Source organism: Rhyacophila brunnea, unplaced genomic scaffold (genome assembly GCF_057557595.1).
Source record: "Rhyacophila brunnea isolate RB1 unplaced genomic scaffold, BYU_Rbru_1.0 scaffold_8, whole genome shotgun sequence".
NCBI lineage: Eukaryota > Metazoa > Arthropoda > Insecta > Trichoptera > Rhyacophilidae > Rhyacophila > Rhyacophila brunnea.
The window spans coordinates 10154761-10171456 of NW_028233350.1; the positions used below are offsets into that span (position 1 = coordinate 10154761).

The window sequence follows — 16696 nt, forward strand, 5'->3', positions numbered from 1 at the left end:
ATCACCCCGTCGTTCTATATTTACCCCAACTGTCAAGACCTACCGTACACTGAACGTGCTCTACCGAACTAAAAACCAGCTTCTATTGACCACCCTGAACTATTTAAATCACTGAGCTAGTCGAAGGGTGGAAGCTGGTCGCGTGACTCACTAGTACCGACCGAAGGCACGCTACCAGGGCGACATTGACGCCCGGTCGACCGGAGAGTTGAGCGCGGAGGTCGGATCGGGCTGTGCGGCCCCGACTCCCCTCCCTACCCGGACTTCCGGGGTGTCAAATGTATATTGGTCTGCACTAGGCATACGTTAATCAATGGTGTTTTTTTGATTGGTATCAACACTGCATTTTGCGTCTAGTTTACATCGAGTTTCCCATTATAAGAACATGCATAATTTCTAAATAGAATGTTTAAATAATTACGTTTAAAGCTATATACATCTAATACCAGAGCTTTTATATTCGCAATAAAAAGCTTTCTAAAATATTAACGTGTTAAATATTATTATATTCAAGTAGGTACCCGCCAAAGTAGTCGCGGGCACGCTTCTATTCTGTACAAAGAAGTAGGCATTAAAGAGGGCTTGGTAGAATGGCATAAATCAATGCAACACAACCAATGACTTTTGACCAACACTCTCACATGTTATTTAATTTATTAGTATAAATATTTAAGCATCGAGATATCCATTGGTTATTGTGAATGATTTGTTAGCCGTATTTTAGTCGATGACCTATGGTTGAATGTATACTTTAAGCTCTATAGTATAGTGGCTGAAACCACTCATTTTTATTAACTGATAAATATTTACTATAACCTATAAAATTATAAATAGTGGTTTTTATTCAGTCAAATAAATTTATTAAAAACACTTCTTAGTAAATTTATAATCTTTGTTTGATTAATTAAAATACAGCGAGGTAGAAGTGATTTCACCCGATAAGTTTATAAGTAAAATTACGAGTCTGTTTCAATAGAGGGAGGATTATCGATAATATGCCAAAATTCGCATATCCTAGTCCTATCAATATAACTTCCGACCTGGTCTGATTCTTACAAGATCATATGAGGTGATTTTGTTTTACGAGAAACTGATGTCAACCACTTGCTCAACCTATTAGGGTTACCAGTATGATATAGTATTTTATAAATAATAATATTAAATAAACTTCGGGTGATAATCTGACTTACTTTTAGAAAAGCAATTTACCGAACTTAAATGACGTCAAGATTATTAGATACATGTACCTATGTACTATGTAGGTATATAGTAACAGGATTTTTCAAATTGGCTCTAGGTTCAATCTGAAGTGGATGTTGGCCGTCTCACGAAGAGGTTTATTAATATTTTTTACAAGAAATGGATGTTAGCCACTTGCTTAACCTAACACATGATTTAAAAAAAAACACATGCATTGACTAAACCTGAAATTCAAACCAAAGACAGATAAATATTACTATTTTTTTTTATTAAGTTTCTTTTCCTAAAATTTAGGCCAAGACAGTTTTTCATTGTAAAAATCAATGACACAATTTGAATCAAACTCGTTTCTTTACAAATCTTCATAATATCAGAGCGTAATAATATTTGATTAACAAGCTATCACCTTTTCAGGTCTGCTGAGAATTAGATACCTCATTCAAAATTGAATTGTTGGTATCTGCTTGTTAGGGAAGGTAAAAAGTGCACTTGGTTTTCAGACAATTCGTAACGGAATCTATTCATTTTTGTAACAATAATATTTATATCTCGTTACTTCCTCCGCGTGTTATAATATTATGAAATTTGACAGAACAAAATGAAGAAATAGTCTGATTAGATTTTATTTTTTCAAATAAATCAGGCAAGAAATATTTGGATCTCTTTATGGACTTCACTTTATGACTCCACAGGTATTCACTAGCCAATTTACTTACACGTGTTTCAATTGTATTATTAACTCCGACTTAGCTCACGCGATCAGTATTGGTTGGATATAGGCGCGCGCCTCTCAAACCCGACCTCATATTACTATTTACCGCTACTACACTATGATCATCTACTCGTGATGGTTGGTTTACGTACGCTATTGGCTCAGTAGTTTTTGAATTATAATGGAACAAACAGTAGTTAGTAGGTAGTAGGTATGTAATTTATTATTGTTTACTGGGCTCATTTGAAATATTTTATTTCTTTATTTACATAGGTAAATATTATACATGCGTCTATTACAAAGAACATATTTTGTGTTCTCTGGTTTCTTGGTCTTTATAATCATCAACTTATCTATATGAAATTTAAATAAGATGATTCGCACATATTGCATACGGGTATAAGAATATGACTGCCTTGTATGTACTATGTTCCATACAACTTAAAACATCTAGATCGGTTAAAATCCCACGCATTTATACCCATAAATGGCTGTCAGAATCAAGTTATTGGGAACCGTTTTCCTTCATCTGATTTTAAATATTAAAAATATTCACTCTCGGGGTATACTTTTATTTTTACGAACCGGAGCGCTATAGAGCGAATATTTTATGAAAATGTTAACATAGTTATCTAATTGCTTTTGTATTTTATAAAAATGAGTGTGTTATGCCGTGTCCATATTGGCAAAAAATTGCTGGCAACCTCAATTAAATTTTTTGGTCAAACAAATTTTGATAATTATCGTGAAATTTAATGAGGTTACCAGTGAGGATAAACTTTCAGATTTTTACATTAAATGGCAAATCTAGCTCACTGTCAATTTATTATGTCCACGACAAGGAGCGATATTTTGGGGATTTTACGAACCGGAGCGGCGCTCCGGTGCGTTCCGGTCCATTTCGACCCCTAGTCTACGCAGTGTTATAATTTTTCGTTTGCTATGTATATTATCACTAGGTTATACATCTAATATGAAATGATTTCAATGGAGTTAAAAACTGGAGACGAACCATCCGAATCTGGCTTGTTATGAATACTGCCAAACAAAGCACCCGCCGCGGTTCGGAGGTCGCCTCCGCGACGAAGACTGATCGCTGCTCATTTGTTATCGAGAAATCGCCGCGATTACAATATTATTTTTATAGCGTGTATCAGAATCATTCTTTTTGTGTTACATTTTTTACGGCTTGACTGATATACAGAGCACAAAAAATCATATCTATGAATGGTAGACAGTAACTTGAGCTTCGTTTTGTACAACAAAATATATGTATAACTATAACTGAACGCGATACATTTAAATAATTCTGTGTTGTCAGGTAAAGCTATAATTATTGTTATTTTTTATTGTATTCTTCTATCGAAATTTGGCAATAAAATTGCAGTAGTACTCATCGTATCAAATTACCAATGCCTTTGCGATGCTTAGCCCAGGCTAGGATGTTTAGCGGCCCCCCTACCTATCGCTAAGGATATAGGCAGTGTGACGCGCTACAGTATCGTTTTCCATGGTGTACGCGGAAAATTAGGGTATATTTTTAGCGATTTTTTGTATTTTTAATAATATGCACATCCATTTGAATTATGGAGTTGTCGAGTATCGGCACACAGTTAAAAATTGCATCGTACAATCAAATATTTTAATTATAAATACTTATTGACCTAAAACAGCACCGCGGGCGACTTTTTTTACTATTAGAGCAAATTTGTGGTCTGTGTTTATCTCACTTATCGGTCGACTCGTCGCGCCGGGCCTTTCCTGAGCCCGGGCCTCTAGGCTAGAGCCCTGTCAGCCCCCCCCCCCCTTGTGGGGGCCATGCCTTTGGGTATCAACAACCGTCGTTGTTGGGTTCCCCTGCCTTGGGTATTGAGCCAATTACGGAGGCAAAGTACATATTATCCAAGAAAATATTCTACTTTCTACGGATCTGCTGCTGTCTACCTGCATTATAATATGGAAGAAATCATGGTTATCATTGCAAAAACATGGCTAAAGTCTGGAAACTTTCTGCGATTGAAAGCAACTCTTCGTTATTTTGACTTGTATTTTGTTCTAGGGATTGCAATCCTACAGGTAGTTATTTATCTATTTGAAATATCGGTTTAATATAAGTATTTTTGGTATTAAAAATTAGCAAATGGCTAAATCATCCGATAAAAGTTAATTAGTCACATTAATTTTGGACCGAAAAGTTCTTGACTTTGGACTATTTTTTTGGCATGCAGAGCTAAAAAAGTTCTGGTTTTTGGACAGAATTATTTTGGTGCACAAGTTGATGGCACTGAGAAAAGATACCGATATTCAATATACAATACCAAACAACTGGTATTGATGTTTTCATTTGGTATTGCAACCCCTAATTAATTCGTCTTAAAACATACTCGATGTTAATGAGATCAGCCCAGAAAATATGATACGCTGATGTCCGATCCAGTCAAATCTTGAAAACCTCCAGACTTTTAGTTTTTATAACGTCCAGTAAATTATATTAGTGTGTTTTATTTTTATACATTTTTAGTTGCAGGGTGATAGAAAATATGCACTGGCAGTAGATAGGTACATACTATACTAGACATATTATAAGATTCAAATAAGGTAGCCTTTCAAAAACGTAGCTGTTCGTGTCACTATTATCACAATATGGAATACAATATTGAGTACAAATACATATTTGTATGCGTGAAGAATTTCAATATGTGTAAATTAAACATGCATAATTTCCACATTATCCCAAATATTGCCCCATTATGCCAACTGTCTCGAGCAACTGCGTAGTTTTTCAAGCGTGTTCTGATACACTACTTAAGCAAAGCCCGCACGGTTATTCAAAATCTTTATAGAAAAGAATACGATTTTCTTATAAAGTACTTAATTAGTAACTACGTTTAGTCGCGAAGAGACACTTAACGACACTGGGACAATCTACGTGGCGATGGACCCAAGGTAGTGGGGTGACCTAGTGATTACCCTGATACTGAGGCGTAATAGGGTAGTGTAAGTAACTACCTTCCTATGGTAAGTGGTACCTAGGGAACACAAGAATAATGATAAGTGTATTGCTTTCTGGCTTCTGGGTATGATTATAACTAGGTACAATTATTATATAATGTGTATGCATATGCGATAACCTTAAACACTCGTCCTAAACCAAAACTGCCATTAAAATCTTGGTTTATAGCAACTAGCTTTGGCATTGCTATCTTTGTAATCTGTTCTGTATTGGCACCCGTAATTTTCAAAAAAATAAAAACAAGAAACTGGTACCTATATTGAAGATATAACCATTTTTTACCCAATACGTTTTACTACGAGACATAACGCTTGACATATATGTGAAACAACACAAAAAAACGTTTCAATTATTTATGTTTTAATGCTGCATACATTTCATAATTGTTTACATGTAGGTATGTACATACTCCATTTCTAAAATTCGGTACATTTTAACCAACTAATTCAGATGAATTTAGAATTTGATAACAATGTTACAACTTTATTGCTATCTTATTATACTGATACAAAATAACCACCATATATTATATATTATGACGATGTCATATATATTATTTATTTATTATCTTATTGATTATCATTGATTTGAGGTAGGGAAATGGTGGTAAACAAATTCTACTACGGTTGACTTCAGATCAAAACTAATCTATGAAATTATATACGCGCGTTAGATGTTATACTTCTTTGGCGTAACAAAACAAAATAAGCCGTTACCTGAGTCTATTAATATTACAGTGGATTAGGTTGATGAAAACGTTCGCAATTCATCTGTCTCATATGGCACATGATAACTGTAATTTAATTATTGTATTGGAACAAAAGTCATCTTTGCTATATAGCGGTTAAAATCGATTCTGAAGTGCCCATGATGAATTAAAATTATTTACCAACTCAACATTCACAAAATTTATTTATTTATTGATATTAATTAATTTAACTACAAATCTTGATACACAATGTTTACAATGAAAAATAAATATACACTCCAATATAAATAAAGTTTTATGAATATAAATTAACAGTGTAGAATGTTAGTCTCCAGTAAATTGTTTATAAACATATACCTATATGACACAATATTGGCTATATTTACAACATGTGCTGTTTACTTGGTTGTATTGAACGATTGAACTATGCGCATGCGCATGTACCCCTGAGGCCAAAATTAATATAATCATAATAATAAATTGTGTTGCATCGGCGCGCGCAACTTCCGTCACACGCCAAACGTGTTACATCGGCTCGCGCAACATCGTCACACGCCAAAAATACACTCTGATCTATTATCCCAAACGCGCCAAAAGAAGTATAACTTCAAAAACTAAAATATAGCTTTACAAACTCTTCAGTGGGCTTATATTAACCTGAGCCTTATCATAAATAATTGAGGATGCTGGATATCTTTGAAAGGAAAATATTAATAAAGGTCTTCGGAGCCGTATTTGAAAAAAACAGCACACACATGTAGGGGAAGGTACAACTTACTATGAACTATAATATGTAGGTACGCATTGTACATAGATAATCCTATCATTATACATTTGTTTACCGTTTCATATTTTTCTACGATGGACTATTATTGACATTCAATTTCTATTGCAGTGTGCTTAAAAGTACAAATTTTGCATCTTAAATATGTTATTTTATCGATGGGTGTTTGATCAAGACCAATAATTAATGAGTTGGGCGAGTGTATGACAACCAAAAAAATCTGCTAAACAAAGGCAATATTTTTTCCCGTGTAGGTAATGCACTATCCACATAAACCACTGCTCCTTCATACAAATCACGAAGTCAATAACCGTGAAAAGCACACAGTTTCGCTCACAATAGATTAATTGAACTGGCGGCACAGGGAGACGGGAGGCCATGGGCCACACATCTCGTGAGATGCGACTCGCCACTCGGCTTGGTGGTCCAAACGGTTCAACAAGACGCTTAATCCGCAGACAACTATTAATGCGAATCAACACTGCTTCTTGATAGCGGCGTTATGATTTGAAGTTTTTCAATTATTATTAACGTGATTAATAATTAAGTCGTTTTATATCAAATTATTCTATATTGGTATTAATTTTAATCAGCTTAACAGAATTAATAAACCATGTATCCGTACGAGTAAATTTGATAATCATTATAAGAAATATTACGTACGTACTCAAAACTAGATTATACATTTAATATACGATTAAAATATTAATTATGCATACATATTACACACATTCACCAAACCTGGTTCTTTGAAAATAACAGTAATAAAACATAATATTACTGCTTTAATTTTTATGCACAAGTATGAGTAGTTATGTTATAGACCCATTTGATATTAATTTAATGAATTTTGTTATGATTTGGTTAATTTTATATATTCAATCGGTGACAAATACGCATCGTTTCAAAATTTTGGTATAAATTAAGAATCTATTCTATTACTGGTTTGAAATGCTTCGTTGCCCCTTTTTAAATCTTCAGACGAATCGTTTGCATCATCCGCGTCAAATAAAATTGCCACTGAATAAGAAGCGGCCTACATCTAGCAGTGGATTGAATAAAGTTGGTGATGCATTCAAATAAATACTGTTAAGTTATGGTTAAATATTATAATATAATTTTTCTTGCATGTTTCTTAACAGTAGTTTTATGCAAAAAAAAAAAAAATCTGTCATATAAGGCACATTTAGGCCATTGAGAGGTCAATAAAAAATATACTTTCATAATAAATATAAATGTGTGGATGTTGAATAGCTCACAGAAATTCTTTAATGTGCTGGTTTATGTATACTGGCATGCAATGCAATACATTTCGTAGCTTTCCTTTTTCCATACTTCTCTGATGGTTAAGTTAAAGTTTACCTACCATTCTTAGTAGGTCATACGACCAATAAGCATGGCTTTCGAACCAAATGACCACACGCTCTCCGAACAATGAGTAATGTCACTCGATCAATAAGGAATTCCTTCAAATGGGCGGGCGAAAGCTTTCAAACGCGTTGCTTCACAAAAGCTTTGTAAAGCTCTCAGTCATTGTAAATTAATAATAAAAGGCTTCCATGACTATTTATGTGTTAGACTAAGTTATACTAAGTTATGTACTACTATGTTATTTGATATAGGTACTTAATTCATTTTAAATTGATGATATTTGGCAGGTGATTTAATTAAATATTTGAATACATCCCTATGTAATGAAATAATCTAAGTTGTACTAATTAATATCATATCATATAAAATATAATATAATCAATATAAATATCTTGAGTGTGTATAAAATATAGGTATCAATTAAAGAATCGAAGAGATAATATTGGAACTATATATTCGAGAAGTCAAATAAAGGACATTATTAGTTTTTGTTTATACGTGTTATAATAATAATATTGTATTGCAGTGGATATACAAGTAATACTAGAGCGGTGTGATGGGATATGCGAGTACAGAGCCATTCGGTGAAAAGTAACCATCAGTTTGGAAGATGATATAGGTACTACACAACCACAGTGATGAGAACCAACTAATGAAGAAATTGGCTTCCTCTAATGATGTCACAGACTGCATCTGCCACGGTGGCTGAAAATATTCTGCTACTTCCACCATTGATGACACATTAAAAACAAAATGAAGAATCCATAAAAGTTAGGAAGGCATTAGATTCGTTTCTTGCAAAGATGCTTTAGAAGAAGAAAGATTATGGGTTAGGAGATATTTTTTTGACCATTTCCGATCCTAATAAGATCGTGGGGTTTGTATTAACAATTTTATGTCACCAGTTGATTATTGTCAGTGTATGCAAGTAGTTTTGACCTTTAAACTGCTAGGTACTGAAATTTGTACTGTACCACTAAATACAGATACATCGTTAGTAGATGATGATCTACACGATGTGTCAGATAGCATATCGTGAGAATTGGATTTTGATTAATTCAATGACGTGTAGGTACTGATCAATAGCTCATGAGTGTAGCGACGTCAACAAATGGCATCCACATAGATGGTGCCAAAGATTGTTCACATGAATCTAAGCACAAACACCTGTGAATAACTGGCAACCATAACAATAACAAGAACCATACCAGAATTATTAGAATTGGCTCTACAGTTTTATTTAATGTGGATCTGGACCACCTGACGAAGAGATTTCAACCCATTGGAGACAGGGTGAATTTTTCAGTATCACTTAAAAAGGCACACTGATTACTAAAATTAATATAACTCGTTTATTATTTATTTAATTCAAATATTTTTATAGGTAGTGAATTTTTCTATTGTTTACATATATTTATAAGATAATTTTGCGTATCAATGGAATTAAGAAAACGTGTCAAATTTTAATATACGTTTTTGTGTTTTTTAGCCCTTTTTAATAAAAATGATAAAATAAAGATACATAAACTAAAACTGGAGCTTAATATAGTATTTTTAGGATATTAAGAAAATGGATGGTCTTTACTCACTCAAACATCTCAAAACTATCAAACTAGTCATTATTTTGACAAATATAAATAAAAATAGATTTTATAAACCAAATAATTCTTAAAAAATATATCAAACTCTATATATTAACTAACACCATAAAATGATAGCTTTATATTATTATTAAGTAGTTTCAACTTTAAAAAAATCAAAATATGATTAAAAATGTTTGTTTTTGAAAAATGACCATTGGCGCCGATTGTCATCAATGGGTTAACAGATTTTTTTGTTTTACAAGAAATGGATGTTAGCAACTTGCTCAACTTAGTAGGTCCATGCTTTTACTCATAAACAAATTGAAAAACAATATGTGCACTTGCCAGACCCAGGATTTGAACCTGGTACCTTCATAATAACTAGAAACTCACAAATAATCTTGAATTGAAAGAATGGCTTTTTAATAATAAAATATTATTTTTTATTAACACTGACAGGTTTACAAACAAAATAATGTTAAACATTTTGACGAAAAGCAATTTTTAATAAACAACAATGTGTGGTCGACTTGATTGTGTGCTCGTTCTTTCAATCCAAATAAAAAAGAAGAGCTGCCTTCCAGGCTGTATAATAATAATATATTTCTGAGTGTATCAAACGAGTATCATAATATAAACATTCAAACTCAAAATGTTTATAAAGCTCAGATACAAAAAGCATTCCATACACTTTAGACATAATACCTTTACAGGTCCGTCAACCGAAAGGCTATTTTTTTATTTTCTCCGTGCTATGTAATATGTAACTTACTGAAAAGGTCTCTAATCATTGCATAAGAGACTCGTAGAGTTCATTCAAGCCTTTTTAATAATGCTTGAAAGGGCATATCAAAGCATTAAACCTGCGTATTATAACCTGCAGGTATTTCTTCTTGTGGTATATTATTTAAAAAGATTTTAATAAGCTCCACTTAAAGAGATTTAGCTTTTAAGTAGAAGATTGAGTAGTTTTAATGCTTACTAAATGGGAATTTATTGAAACATAACGTAATTAAGTTGGCATATTTCATTGAACATAAGTAAAATACCTAAGCTACTAGTTAATTTTCTGCGTTAAGTATTTTTGGAAAAGATACATTATTCTCTTTAAACGAATTGCTTAATTTTTTTAGAAATAATGGTAATCATTGAAAACTTTTCAAATGACAACAATAATTACAGATGTCGTAAAATTGGTAGGAATTGCACAAAAAATTCAGTTCAACTACAATTTATACCAACATTTGACATGCAAGGTGCAGGCTGGGCATAACGGAATAAATGGATAAGAGAACAGATATAAACTTGCGCTCTAATGAAGATCAATAATAAGTATCGTGGCCGGAAATTTGTACGTATACAGTTGGCCGTATCTCAGTTTATCGTGAGCTATTTTATCGGAAATATATGACTGTAAAGAATTGAGATCAAAATTAAATCTAAACAAAAAACACCTAAAAATAAGTAATAAAAACCACCCGAATACAAGGGAAAGATAGATAAAAATAGGTAGGTTAGATATAATTATATCGTATATGTTTACATACACTTCTGATAGGTCTTCGTAAGTATCAATTCGTACCTATCAAATATGTGATTATACTGAAAGCATTATTTTCAGATATTTGATACAAATCAACATGTTATTGAATCTAATAAAATTGAAACATTACTGTCTCAATGCTATACGGCCATTTCTTCTCGGTATGACAGCTCACGGTAAACTCTGCCGCGGTGAAATGTAATAGATACATCCAATTAACATTTAACTAATTAGTATGTTGTTAATTTATTTTATTGTGTTAACTGTCAAGTCATGGTAGAAATGCATTGTAGATGAGGTAAGGGATGGTGTGAGATGAAGTAGGTAGGCTCTAATGAGTAGAAGGATTTGTGCGTGATAAAGTAATCCCAGTTTATTTCCCTTAACCACAAAAGGATATAATCGTTAATACAGATTCGAGCTATGAGATTAATGAATTTTACAATTAATAATTACGTAAGTGTGTTGCGAGAAAATTACCAATCGGAGATCGTGGATGCGACTGTAGGTTAGAACGATGTTAGTACTTGTGTTATTTTGATCATCCGCCCCCTTGGTTTTTATAGTGAATTGAGACAAAGGAAACACCAAGTTGGCCTGGGACAAATGACCGATGAGTGCAATGCATGATTCTTTAGTAAATTATAAAAAATTGAATTTAATTTGAACAATTATGCAGTTTCAATAATTGAGTAAGATTGATTTTCATACAAACAACTTTTGTGCAGATCATAGCAAACTTACATAGCATTATTTCTTAATTTGCGATATTATTGATTCATCAAATTATTATATTATTTTGCTTAATTATCTTTCTGTTGAAATTTGATTGACTCACATAAATCGCTTGTTTTATAATTTTAACAATAATATGTTGCAAGATACATTGTAGTTTTAAATTAATGGTTTCCTGCTAAGTCATGCTGGATGGTAGGGTATTAAAACAAACTTAAGATGCTAACTTTAAGGTACACTCTGTCTGAAGATCCGTGTAGCACACACATAGATATTATTAAAATTTAATAAAACGCAACTTTTTTAGTACTTACTTATTACACTTTTAATAAATAAATCTGGACCGGTATTGTCTGCTTCAGAAGGACATTTTCCAGATTTATTTATCAAAAGTGGAATAAGTATTAAACTATTTTGCGTTTCATATCGTGTACATATTTAAATTCTCACCGTTATACGTGGAATCATCATACAGAAGACTGAGAAAAATAGAATCAGCCGGAGAGACACTCCAGCAATCTATGATAATATTATGACATCAGAATCGTATGTTAATAACATATTATTTTTCAGACATGTCAACTGGTTTATTTTCCCATTAAACCAATGAGCACTAAGGCAGTAGGCGAGGAGGCAAGAATCACAAAAGATAAGTAAGTTTGTCCACGGCAGGTTCATGTCTCGCTGGAGGAATGTTTTTGAAGAGCCCGTCAGCGCGTTAGGCTGTCACCAGCGATTATGCAAATCACATCTGTTGTCGCTCCGAATATTATTTCCATAACAAAACACCGCCGCTTTTGTTATCGACTGCTACCACGAACGCCATCTCTGCTCGGAACTATGGCCTGACTATCAAGACTCTTTGACGAGGGACAAGGCTTTGTTTACTGAATAACAGCCTATTTTTAAGAACGTACAGTGACATGCCCACAAAAGCTAGATTATTTTTTTGTATATAAATTAATATAACTATTATTTTAACCTTTATACTCACATACTTATACACAATAACACTATGTTTAATCAAATCGCTTCGGATATTCATATATTCCACTTACGTGAGTGATTTTACGTGAACGCTGTTTTATAAGTTTTTAGGATAGCGTCTATCAACCTAGTTCACTATGTCTGCTTTCATGTACTTACTTAATTTTATTTTTATTATTTACTCATTAATTACCCTGTATTTTTATTTATATAAATTTTTATGTTATATCGTGAGTGCTTTGAATCTATAATTTGTCATGTTAATAATTATATTATGTAAAATAAATAATTTTGAAATTGAAATTTGTATAAGTACCTAACGACGAAACTCAATTTGCCAATTATGATTTATGAATGACCTCCATATACCACCTTTATATATAGGTGATTTAAAATAAAGTCAATTTTAGTGACTTCATTTTACAGTAGGTTACTTTTTAAAAATAATAATTAAAGAAAGTTCCTGCTTTGCTATTAAAAATATCACAATCATCACCAAAATTCTGCCATGTATATTCTAACAATATAGTAAGAATGTCATTTGCTGATGAATCGAATTCATCATAATATTATTTTACTTCATAATAATATAGTAGCGGAAAGATCGATGAGTTATTTCAATATTTAAAAAAAATCTATCTCCTATATATCTATACCTATCTCCCAACCAGATTATTATATCCTAATATAACAATATAATTGTATATTAAAATTAAGTAAGTACTTATATAAAATTGTATATTTACGTTTCCAAAAAATAGTATTCCACTTCACTGGATCTTTGGGAATTTTACAAAAAAATTATACAGTAGTAATAATTTAAATGATGACGAGGACGATTTCTATGACGTGATGAATTTTGTAGACTGATTTACATGGCTATCACTGGACTGAATTTGAATGATGTTAATTTTATTTGATAGCTTTCATGTAAAATTCAAGATGAACATTAAAAAAATTGCCTATCAAAATAGGTACCTAAGTAAAACAGAATGATATAATATTTTATTCTCAAATCTGTGAAATGCGGATTAAATGATTTTTGAACATGTTTTAATCATTAATCTCCCATAACATGAAAAAAGACATTAATTTTTCAATTTTGCAGGACTGTTGTAAGTTTCATTATGAATGATGATAATATTTAATAAACACTCAAGTGTGCGGTATCTAAAACAAAAGTTAAAAATATTTAATTTGGATTAGGTATTTTAAGTTTGAATCTTGGAAGCGATAATCAAAACACTGGTACAATAATATTTGATTTTCTGCCTCTATTTCCCTCCAAAGGCTAAATAACTCTTATTTATGCTATCAGTATCTTAATATCAACCACTGTGAACTCACTGTCTCATATACTTCAGAAGCAGTGTTAGCCTTCTTCCTGAACTTTCCTTATTTACTATTTGTTATATACTAGTAATTTTGTTGAAGTACTTTAAGTATTGCTGTCACGTAGTTGAGTGATCAAAGAAATTTGATATTTAATAATTTGCAAAAACTAGAAATCTCACACACTACTGCAGCTGGCGTATTGAGAAGTTTTTATGTGACACTCCCAGCACAATTTAGAAGAGCTTTGTTGAACTATGATTTGATCACAATAATATCTCTAAGTTATACCTGTAATTATCCATCATATCGACTTTCTTTTGAGGAATAGGCCGGGACTGACCATTAGTAGTCTTATACCTAGGTAGGCGTCGGCGAAAAAAGTAGAAATATTAAAATTTCGTTGTAATTTATGTGATGTTTTTGTGATATTTTATGTATAAAATATTAAGTAGCTGTAAACTGGTAACATACATATTATAAGTGAATGATCTGCAAGTGAGCTATTTCCGAGAAGGTCACACGGACGTTAGCCAGCGACGGCTTCGTGTAAAGACAAAGACATTTATTATTACATTTATTGCCGCTCCCCTCTAGATCACACGTAACGAGTTTGTCGGACACCGCCCTTTTAGCAAGCCGGCATGGTGTGACGGATACATAATATTATGTAAAATTGTGTTGCAAATTAATTAACTTCACTGCAATCATTATTTGATTTGCTACCCCACAACCTTAACACTATGAGTAGGTACTTGTATTAAGTAGCGCTTTAGCTGCTTATTAAAATTGGTAAAGGTTTCTTCCGTTTTGCGATGAATGTAAGATAAAGTCTCATTTCAAGAATTTATTGAACATGTTAGTTTCCGAAATTGTTCTAATTTATAAGTAATTATTTTTTATTTCATAATGGTTATTGAGCCGTGGAAGATGGCTTCCTACAAATAGATTATTCGCTTGCCAATTTATTTTTAAGTGAGCCTCATAATTATTATAAGATTATGTGTACACTAGGATGATATTTACGTCTTGCGTTGTGAATTAGACACGTCCGTGAATTCATTATCTCGAAATATTTTCGTTCTTTATTCGTGAAGCAAAATATACAGCTGTGAGGCTCGCACAACAAAAACGTCTGGCCAAGGAGTCATACGGTAGCGAGCATTATTAGTATGAAACAAAAAGACGACTTGTAGTCGCACATTTACATAAAACATGCAAAATATTCATCACTTTGCCTTTTGTCCGAGGCTCAACAGTTAAACCAGTAGGAACGATATTGTTTTTGCTGCTTACATAGAATTATAGCTTCAGAGAAAAGTTAGTAATTTGCATGGATGACCACGTCAAGACTATTAATAATTATTACGATCAGAACCACATTAAGGCATGGGCTTTAAGTGATACAGTTTAGGGGGCACCGACAGCTTGAACGCTGTTTATTTCAAATTTTGTCAAAGTTGTTTAAGAGACTCATGTAGAATGCATCAATCAAATCTCATGCTGAAAGATATCAATGAAATTAGCGAATATGTTTATTTCTAGTCTAACATTTTCTGATAAAATTGGATTTAATTTTGTCAATAAAAAAATGTCATGGATTTTCAACATTTCACCATGGTACAGTTCGCCATGAGCTTTTTTATCGGAAAGAGATGACCGTATACTATACGGTCTCCAATTTTATTAGATTAAATTTAATATGAACATTAATTCAATTTTCATAGCTGATTTTGGCAAAATTCATGAATTCAAGAATGAAAACCTAACCTAACCTAACCTGACAAATAATCTAGTATAATATCGGCTATTTTCAAAATTTGTTTGCTGCTGGCTTTCTGTAAGTATATCTGTACTATATGACCCAAATAGGTTGAACGGTCTTTAATATGCGGCCATATATTTCCGATACAACATCTCACGGTAAAGTATGATACGGCGAACTGCATACGTACAAGTTTCCGGACTTGCATCGATGCATGGTAAATGTGAAGTCGAGTATCATATAGCCACGCCATGGAGAAAGCTTCTCGAAGGCTACATAATCTGGGTAACGATGTCACTATTTTATAATTTATACGAAACCGACTATCAAAGAGCAATGATTTAGGTACTCACGTAGAAGTCTAGGACACTGACAGTTTTTGAGGCCCCATTGTGATTTTTTAAACCAAGATGTCGGCACTTTCTAACAAAGAGGCCGCATCGTCCAATTCGTGAAATACCACCACCGTTTTCAAAACTTGTGATAATCGTATTCATTCTTTAATTTACCGCCCTTAAGCAACGCATGGCCTGCCTACGAAACGTCACTGTATTTAGTTATAAGGTTTTTATAAAAATAGAGTTTCAGAAAATATATTTCCAGCAAAACAAAGAATTTGATGATTTTTGTCAAATTGGAGTTAAAAGTAAAGGAATCTCTTCGATGCGACATTTATTTAGATACATAATTATTATGATCGTAAATTCCTTCTTGCCAACGTTTAACTGTTGAATAAGGTATCGACAAAGTACTAGGTTTGTCTGTGATAGTTATTGTAATAATATACCTATCTATTATAAATTTAATTATAGAGACTGTAGGTAGATAATATTATATACAATAATTATTTTTGCTTTGCTTACATCAAATTAATGCCCTCTCAATTAAAATAGAAAACAGCTCCTAAGTCTTAATGCAGCCTTGGTTACTAATAACAATCTAATATAATACAACATTCTAAC

The 16696-nt window shown here is 32.5% G+C and overlaps 1 long non-coding RNA gene across 2 annotated transcripts; it reads left to right on the plus strand.

The window, feature by feature from the left end:
• Positions 1–3030: 3030 nt before the first annotated feature.
• On the plus strand, positions 3031–12868 carry LOC147063893 (uncharacterized). 2 transcript variants are annotated; one of them, XR_015072002.1, is made up of 3 exons: positions 3031–3444; positions 7400–7480; positions 8316–12868. It is a non-coding gene; the product is annotated as an uncharacterized LOC147063893 (long non-coding RNA). The 2 variants fall into 2 exon arrangements; XR_015072001.1 differs by having other exon boundaries at positions 3031–3233; positions 3344–3444; positions 7400–12868.
• The last annotated feature ends 3828 nt before the right edge of the window (positions 12869–16696 follow it).